The following is a 10,451-nucleotide window of genomic DNA, read 5'->3' on the forward strand; positions in this document are numbered from 1 at the left end:
CTGTAATGTGATTCTGTCGGGTGTCATGTCTGCCACATGACTATATTACTTCATAAAAGCTTGTGCTAAGTCTCTCAATGAATTGATTTTGGCACGACTTAGTTGGTTGTACCATTTGGCAACTGACCTGAACAGATTGTCTTGGAAGTAATGGATTAACAGTTGATCATTATTGACGTATCCTGTCATCTTTCGACAGAACATAGTGATATGAGCTTCTGGACAATTAGTCCCATTATACTTTTCAAATTTTGGAGTCTTGAATTTCAGCGGAAGTACTAGATCTGAGACCAAACTCAAATCCTTTGCGTCAACCCCGCAATGGTAATCAGCATTCTCCATTGCTTTAAGTTTTTCTTCCAACCACCTGTACCGATCTTTGAGTTGTTTTGGCAGTTCCACCCTTACTTTTTCTATTTCTCTTATTTCATCTAGATCAGGAACTACAGGATTGGTTGGATTGTCCCTTGGATTGGAACCTGAGCCTGTGGGGTAGTTCATTGGTGCCAAGGTACCGGTCTGATATTGTTAGGGTCTGATAGTAACGGGTGCCCTTTATGGATGCGCGTCTGGTTGGGCTTGGGTGCTTATTAGGATAAAGCTTGAAGGATAGGCAGGGTCTTCATTATTGTTCCCTAGTTAATCACACTGCTCTTCCTTTTCTCGCGTTCTCTAGCCAACAATTGCGCCAACTGGCTTATCATACTATTTTGGGATTCTTGCATTTGTTCCCTCATGTCTTGTTGGATTCTGGCTAATTACTCTTGCATCTGTGCTTGTAATTGATCTTGCGTATCTCTTTGCATTTGTTCTAATCTTTCCAATCTCTGATCCATTGCTTTGGTTTTGCGGCGGGTACTGTAGCAATATTTAGTTGGTAAACTCTCGTTGGTTTCCAGATTACTACAATGATTTTTTTTTAATTAGGGCCCTTTTGTGAAAATATAATATATGTGATGCAATGTAATGCAGATGCATGGGACGAATGCAAAAGAAAGAGAGGTGTTGATTCTGAATTCAATTCTATTAGAACAACTTTTTTAGAAAACAGATTTCTTTACATAAAGCGGATTACATATGCTGCCTTGCTCCGAGTGAAGACATTGATCTTTTTCTTTTTATCCGGATGTTAAAATCAAATCTTGCAAATTATCCAAAAGATTATTTCCTTTTTGCTTGATCCAAGCCGCGACCCAATGCTCGTTAGCTTCTTTAAGAAAATTGACAGCTCTCAAATAATCTTTGTTGGCTTGAATCCTCAGGCAGCGAAGCATAGTCGTATATTTCTCCCCGAACTATCAGCCTTCTTTTGTTGTGTTTACTCGGACCATATTCGAACGGCCGTATTATATTCCAATTTATCAAGAAATCTATTTTCCACGACAAGCTCTCTATTTAGCAACTAAATGTAAATCAACACATTTTTTCTATGATGATGGAATGCAATCATAAGCAAAATAAAAGAAACACATCAGTATACAAAACACATATGAAAGACAGAGCACCTATTTGGGTGACCACTAGAGTTTGAGTGGTTCTACCTAGGGTGGGCTCTTAAGGCTCGCTACATGCAGTTTGGTCCTAAAGACAGGATATTTGAACCTGCAGATTCCTTGACCCTCACCCATTATAGGCTCAGATAGACCGAGTTCGGTTTAGGGGAATACATTTCCCTATGGCTATACCGAGATGAAAATCTCACGAAGACATAGGTACGGATGTATCCCGAAAGTGATCCACTATTCTATACAGAGATGAAGACCTCACGAAGGACTAGCTTCTCACTCCCACTTAAAAAGGTAAAGATCAAATGGACATGGAATGCAATATGCGAAAACATTTTAAGACTTGAACCGATAAAGCAAAGATTACCAAAAATGACGGACGAAATGCAATGAAAGGATTGTAATTTTAAATCAAATTATCAATTTTTGACCAATAAGACAAGAATTAATCAAATCGCGGCTTGACTCTCTTATTTATTCCCCAGCGGAGTCGCCAAGCTGTCGAAACTATTTTTTTGAAAAAAGGGTCGACTTTATTTTGAAAACAAAAATGAAAATGGGAGTCGCCACCAATCCTTTTTATTTAGGTGTGATCGGATCACCTGATAATTCAATCATTTTAACAAAATTTTAAATTTATTAAAACGATGATTTTTTGTCTACAAAATCCAGAAAACGGGTTCGGGAGCCCGTTACGCACGAGGAAGGGTTAGCACCCTCGATACGCCCAAAATTGGTACCTAGTTGATTAATTAATGTCTTAGTGTCGAAGATTGAGAACTTTGAAAAGATTTCAAATACGATCCTTTGTTAAAAAGTCATGAAAATTTTTCGAGAAAAGAACATATTTTATGTTAGTCGAGAAAAAGAATTATGTCTCGTAAGTTAGGACATAATGTCTTAAAATTTCGAAAAGAGAATAAACCCCAAAAATTTTATTTATTTTAAAAGAAATTTGACTATCTCGGTTTTAAGAAGAAATCATATTCCGCAAGTTAGAACACGATCTTTTCTTAATTCCTGAGAATATTAAAAATTTTAAAACGTTTGTTTGTTCGGATTTATCGAGAAAATTAAAATCCCGTAAGTTAGGGATTGACTTTTTGAATCTCAAAATACGAGATATTGCTTGTTTAAAACAATATTTTAGTGTGTCGGGTAAAATGTAACACTATTTCATAGTAAAATAGAAAATGGATTACGGTACCGATATGCATAATCGAATAAAAATGAGTGTGATAATGTAAATGACAATAATAAGGACAAAAATATAAAATATGAATAAAATAAATGAATAAGATTAAACAAGCCAAAAAAGAATGATAAATGAATAAATAAATATTAAGTAAAAAGATTAAAAAATGATGATAATAATAATAATGATAATAATACTAATAATAGTAATAATAATAGAAAATAATAATGGTAAAAAATAATAATAATAGTAATAATAATAGTAATAAAAAAATAGCAATGATAATAAATATTGATAATAAATAATAATAGTAAAATAATAATAATAAAATGAAGAATAATAATACAATAATAATAATAAAATAGGGAATAATAATAATAACAACAATAATGTAAAAATAATGTAAAAATAATAATAGTAATAATAATAATAGTGATAATAAATTAATTAATTTTAATAATAAAATAGCAAAATAACTAAAAAAAGACTAAATTGAATTCAAAACAGAAATTCGGGGCAAATCTGAAATAAAAATAAAAGAAAAGGACCAATTTGCATGCGCGAATAACAAGGAGGGACCAAAAAGGAAATTATTCCTCCCATCCAAAATGCACGGTTGCAAGAGGGACTAAATTAGAAATGAAAAAATTAATGGGTGAAAATTTAAAAAAAAAATAAAAACTTAATTTCAAAACAATAAAAATGGAAGGGCTAAAAGCGCAATTAGACCTTCCTTTTAAAAACATGCGAATCCTAGCCTGGAGCGAGTCAGATCTCGGGTTGGGTCATCAAAATAGCGTCGTTTTGGTGCCTAAGGGAGTTGGCCAAAACGGCTTCGTTTTGACACCCTATATAAGTCACTAAATCTTAAAAAAAATCATTTTAACCCCCTCTCTAAAAAAAACAGAAAATACTTTCTCCCCCTCTCTCTTTCAGCCCCCTCTTCGGCCAGACCTCCGATTGGCCACCGGCAACGGCGCCGCCGTTTATGGTAGCCGGAAAATCAAAATTTTCCCTTTTTTCTTCCTTTCAGCCTCCCAAGCCCGTATCTGACTGTTTCAAGCTGAAAAGGTAAAAAAAATTTCAACCTTTCTTTTTTTTTTAGTTTCGAAAGAAGAGAAAAAAATAGAAAAAATAGATAAAATAAAATATACAAACTACCTTCTCTAGTTGATTTTTTTTTGTATTCTTTGTTTATTCTTAAAAATAAACGAAATAAAATGAAAATAAAAGCACTATGAGAAAAAAACACCTTTAAATTTCTCTATTTTTTCTATATTTGATTTCGTGTGTTCATTCGTAAAAAAAATTATATCCATTTTCATTGGCCTTTACAGCCGAAAGAGAGAAAAAATACAAAGTTTTTGCTGTCGTGTTCTATTTTCTTTGCTTTGCAGGTGCGGACAAAAGCTGGAGTGGCATGCTGGCATACAGACGTGGAGGGTATGGAGGTGGCGTACGGCGCTGGAGGTGCTAGTGTCACGGACTTAGAGTTTTCCCAAACAATCCGTACGGCCTTAAGCGTTTCTCCACTCAAAAATGCCTAAGTCAGCCTATCTCGCAACAATTGAAGATTCAATAGAACTCTTCTAAAGAACCCACAAAGAACAGCAGAAGAACGGAGTAAGAACGATCTCAAAAGATGAACAAAAGCCACAAAAAAATAAGAACACTTGAGAGGAAAGTTTGAGTGAATGCTCTCAAAATTCTATTAATCAATGAATGAATACAATAAGGGGGGAGGCCTCTATTTATAGTTGAGCCTTCCCAATATCAACGGTACAGATCGAAATACATCAATGGCTAAGATCTAAAGCTATCAAGATATCAAATCTCTAAGATTACAGAATCGTATCTTCTAAAGATTACATTAAACTCTAGGATCACATATCTTTGAAGATTACTTTCCATATTTACTAAGCTCCGGAGATGGGCTTTCAATCTCTCCAAGCGCTGGACCAGTCTGATTGGGCCAAATAACCTCCCTCAAAAGCGATAAATCGCACAAGTTCGTCATGGTTGCAAGTTTCCCTTCGCAACCCATGACATTTTCCCCCACTTGTTCTAGCGACGCCCTCGTTGCGTCCCCTTCATGGAACTGAGCTACCTTCTCTTGGAATTGCCACAATGCCTCGGCAGGTTCCCAACTTGTTTTGCTGTCAGGTAGTCCTTTCCATCGTACCAAGTATTCATGCCGTGGCCGATGATACCTTCGTCTCACCACACGATCTGCCTCAATGTTTTCAACTTCTCGGTCATAAGAGAGCTTTACCCCCATTGGTGCTCATTCAGACTTGCCTCGATTTGGATCCTCTTAATCCCCATGGTATGGCTTGAGCATACTTACATGGAACACTGGGTGGAGCTTCAGCTTTGCTGGCAACTCAAGTTTGTAGGCCACATTGCCTACCTTCTTCAAGACTTTAAACGGCCTCTCATACCTTCGCACAAGCCCCTTGTGCAAACCCGTATATCGTAACATAAAGTGTAGTTTGGCAAGGACTGAGTCCCCCACCTGAAACTGCACATCCTTTCGATTCTGATCGGCCCATTTCTTGTTGCGCTTGCTTGCTTTGTGTAAGCAAGCCCTAGCCAAGTCATTCTTTTCTTGCCAATCCTTTCCAAATCGATACGCAATAGGATTTGGTCCTGTATAACGGGTCGCAACAGTGTTGGGTGTGAGTGGCTGTTGGCCCGTTACTATCTCGAATGGACTTTGATTTGTTGCCCCACTTTGCTGCAAGTTGTATGAAAATTGGGCCACATACAACAACTTGGGCCAATCCCTTTGCATGGCACTCATATAGTGTCGAAGATATGTCTCCAACAATGCATTCACTCATTCAGTTTGCCTATCAATTTGTGGATGCATGCTTGAGGAAAAGTTCAAGTCGGAGCCCATTGACTTGAACAACTTTGTCCAGAACCGGCCCATAAATCTCCCATCTTGATCACTGATAATAGACAGTGTCACTTCCCAATATTTTACCACGTGTCTAAGAGATAAGCGAGCTGCCTCCTCAGCGTGGCACTCCTTGGTAGCAGGAATAAACGTCGCATACTTTGAAAACCTGTCTACCACAACAAGAATACTTGCAAATCCATCAGACTTAGGCAAACCCACAATAAAATCCATGGATACACTCTCTCATGGCCTTTCCAGAATGGGCAAGGGTTGTAACAAACCGGCGGGACTTTTTAACTCAACCTTGTCTTGTTGGCATACTAGACAAGTCTTCACATAGGTCTCCACATCTTCACCCATGTGAGGCCAATAGTATCGATCATCTAAAAGGGCCAAGGTACGGTGCATTCTCAGATGGCCCGCCCATCATGAGTCGTGGCATTCTTTCATGACTTCCTTGCGCAATTTCCCATAGTGAGGCACATAGAGGCGGTGCCCATGGGTGTACAATAATTCCTCATCAAGCCAAAATCTCCTTGTTTTCCCCTTCTTGGCCAGCTCAATCAAGCTTTTGGTTGTGGGGTCATGGGATAACCATTCTCGAATGCGCTCCAATAAGGACCCGTCGGGTTGACTGATGGCCGCGAATTCCATCTTTCGGCTAAGTGCATCAGCCACCATGTTGGCACTTCCTGGCTTGTATTCCATTGTGAAATCGAACTCTGCTAGAAAAACTTGCCAACGGGCCTGTTTGGGAGACAACTTTTTCTGGGTTAGAAAATAACTGTTGGCAACATTATCGGTAATGACCACGAACCTGGAACCTAGTAAATAATGCCTCCATGTGCGCAAGTAATCCACCACAGCGGTCATTTCCTTCTCTTGGACTGTATATCTCTGCTCCGTCTCATTAAGCTTTCGACTTTCAAAAGCAATGGGATGACCCTCTTGCATCAGTACTCCCCCAATGGCATAATCTAACGCATCCGTGTGTACTTCATAAGGCTTCGAGTAATCCGATAATGCAAGTACGGGCTCACTTGTCATTACTTGCTTCAATTGATTGAAGGCCCTCTCACACTGTGGGTTCTAATCCCATACCTTACCTTTTTTCAACATGTCCGTCAAGGGTGCGGTAATTCTAGAGTAGCCTTCGATAAAGCATCTATAGTAGTTTTCCAACCCAAGGAAAGATCTCAACTTTGTCACCTTGGTTGGACCCTCCCACTCGACAATGGCCCGAACCTTGCTTTCATCCATCTGAATCTTGCCACCTCCTACAATGTGGCCTAAAAATGGCACCTCTCGTTGAACAAAGGTGCATTTCTCCTCCTTGACGAACAACTCATTTTCCCTCAAAGTTTGGAACACTTCCCTCAAATGTTCCACATGTTCGTTGAGTGACTTACTGTCCACCACAATATCGTCAAGGTAAACAACCATGAAACGATCAAGGAAAGGTTTAAGTACCTTATTCATCAAGGTGCAGAATGTAGCTGGGGCATTCGTGAGTCTGAAGGGCATCACCAAAAACTCATACAAGCCATACCGCGTCACACAAACTGTCTTTGGCTCGTCTCCTTTGGCTATCCAAACTTGATGGTACCCCGACCTCAAGTCCAACTTGGTAAACCATCTCGTGCTACCAAGCTGGTCGAACAAGTCTGCAATGAGGGGAATAGGGTACCTATTCCTCACGGTGATCTTGTTTAGGGCCCGATAATCAATACACATCCGTAATGACCCATCAAGTTTCTTTTGAAATAGCACCGGTGCACCATACGGAGATTTAGATGGCTTAATGAATCCCGCATCTAAAAGCTCCTTTAACTGTTTTCGTAATTCCTCCAATTTCAGCGGGGACATACGATATGGGGCCCCAGATGGTGGCACCATGTTGGACACCAACTCGATCCTATGATCCACCTCCTTTTTAGGTGGTAAACTCTTTGGCAACTTTGCAGGCATCACATCTCAGAAGGATTGTAGTACTTGGCCCACTTCCTTAGGGATCTCACCCACGGTCTTATCGGTTTCCTCAATCTTCAAAGTGGCTAAGTAGGAGACTTCATCTCTACGTACTCCCTTAGCAAATTGGATTGCGGACAATGTTTTCCCTTCCAGGCTCCCCTTTCTTGTCAATCTCACCATGCATTAATGGTTCGAATCCGAAATCACCATAAAATTACCGGAAAGACAAATTGTCGCATTAACCTGATCAAGAAAACTCAATCCAACTACAAAATCATAGTCATCAAGTGGTATTACCTTGATGGATGCCTTACCGGTCCAATTGCCAAATTACAGATTTACTCCCTTTGCAACCCCTTTGATTGGAACACTTTCTGAATTCATCGTCTTAATCTGACCCGGCTCATTTTCAATCTTGAGGCCAAGTTTATGAGCAGCCCCTTCGAACATGAATAAATCAGACACACCTGTGTCGACAAGTGCATTCAACTTTTTGCCAGCTACCATGATGTCCGCAAACATCAGCCCATGACTCATCTTGTCTTCAACACCCCCTAGTATTGAACCAAGGTTGTTATCCTCCACATCGGACTCCACTTTTACTTCCACAGTGGAGAGCGCAGCCTTCTTTGGACAATCCTTAATCATGTGTGGGCCATCACAATGGAAGCACCTTATAGGCCCACTCTTTCTTTTGTCCCAAGGCTTCTTACCGTTGTCATTTCTAGGGGGCCTTTCTTTGTCTCCCCTACTATTTCCCTTTGGCTGGGACTTAGGCTTAAAGGACTCAGGCCTGTTTTTCTTCCCACCAAATTCAGCCAACGATTCTGCTACAGACATGGCCTTGGTAAGTTCTTGGACTCCTCGGCGTTGCAACTCTTGCTTCGCCCATGGTTTCAACCCATCCATGAAGGAAAAGAATGCCTCTTTCTCACCCATATCAGAAATTTGAAGCATGAGTTCGCTAAACTCCTGCACATACTCCCTCACAGTGCCTTGTTGCGAAAGCCGATGCAACTTTGCCTGAGCTTCATCCTTAGCATACTCAAGATAAAAATGTGCTTTGAACTCGTATTGAAACTCCTTCCAAGTTCCAATTTCTGTCCCACCATGTCTCACATCGGTGGACCTACGACGCCACCACAATAAGGCAATGTCAGTAAGATACATAGCAGCAGTAATTACCTTAGTGGCATCATCAGTAATGCCCTTGGCACGAAAGTATTGCTCGACTCCCCACAGGAAATTGTCCACTTCTCTTGCGAACCTTGTTCCCTTAAACTCCTTTGGCTTGGGAACATCTACACTGGGCTTGAGTGTGACAGCAGCCAACCCTCCATTGCCCAAAGCAACCTTGTAGATTGTGAGTTCACCCTTGAGCTCCGTAATCTCCTCTTTCAAGGCCGTTATCATGGCCTCCATGGCATCAGTCTTACCAACCATCATATTCTTGATGGCATTATCCTTACTCGTCAACTTTTCAACATTATCCAACACATACTCTTTGAGCTGCTCTTGCATAGACTACAACCCATCGTTGTCCTTATCCTCGATATTATCAACCCTCTCCTTGACATCACCCACGGATTCTTCGAGAGTGACGACTCGATCTTCCAAAGCCGACAGTATGTCCCTTGAACGGCAAGCTTTTCTAGCCCTCTCACGAGTCTCTATTCCATCAACATTCTCAGCAACTTCTTTTGACATTGTTCAACAGTGCCTTCGAACACTAGCTCGGATACCAACTGTCATGGACTTAGAGTTTTCCCAAGCAATCCGTGCGGCCTTAAGCGTTTCTCCGCTAAAAAACGCCTAAGTCAGCCTATCTCGTAACAACTGAGGATTCAATAGAACTCCTCTAAAGAACCCACGAAGAACAGCAGAAGAATGAAGTAAGAACGATCTCAAAAGATGAACAAAAGCCACAGAAAAATAAGAACGCTTGAGAGAAAAGTTTGAGTGAATGCTCTCAAAATTCTATTAATCACTGAATGAATACAATAAGGGGGGAGGCCTCTATTTATAGTTGAGTCTTCCCAATATCAACAGTACAGATTGAAATACATCAATGGCTAAGATCTAAAGCTATCAAGATATCGAATATCTAAGATTACAAAATCGTATCTTCTAAATATTACATTAAAGTCTAGGATCACATATATTTAAAGATCCCCTTCCATATTTGCCAAGCATATCTTTGAAGATTACTTTCCATATTTGCCAAGCTCCGGAGATGGGCTTTCAATCTCTCCAAGCACTGGACCAGTCTGATTGGGCCAAATGACCTTCCTCAAAAGCGATAAATCGCACAAGTCCGTCATGGTTGCAAGTTTCCCTTCGCAACCCATGACACTAGAGGCTGGTTGCGGCGCAAAGGAGTAGCTAGGGTTTGCTGCAAATGTTAAGGTTTTGGGCCCTTTTGGGCTTGGGTATTGGGTCTGTAGATTGGGTAGTTTTGTAATATTTGGACTATTATTTTGGACTTCTTTTTTAATATTTTTATTTATTTTTATTGGTTTTGGGTCCAGGCCGAAATTGGCCTATTACAAAGTATATTGCATGTGATTTTAAATGTTTATTTTTTAATTCATTAAACAATATATATTTACAATTTTGAAAATATATTTAATTATTAAATGATTATTGGTCTAATTTATAATAAAAGTCTATTAATTTTTATAAATAGTTGAGAGAATAATATATTTTAAAAGTAATTAAAAAATGGAAAACACTCAATAGTAAAATATTAAGTAATTAGAAAAAATAATATTAAATAATATATAATAATATTAAAATTAATATACAAATATGGAATTAAAATAAAAAAAACTATAATATTAAATTGAAATAGTAAAAAAAATAGTCATAATATTAT

This window comes from Gossypium hirsutum, chromosome A03 (assembly GCF_007990345.1).
Source record: "Gossypium hirsutum isolate 1008001.06 chromosome A03, Gossypium_hirsutum_v2.1, whole genome shotgun sequence".
NCBI classification, from domain to species: Eukaryota; Viridiplantae; Streptophyta; class Magnoliopsida; order Malvales; family Malvaceae; genus Gossypium; species Gossypium hirsutum.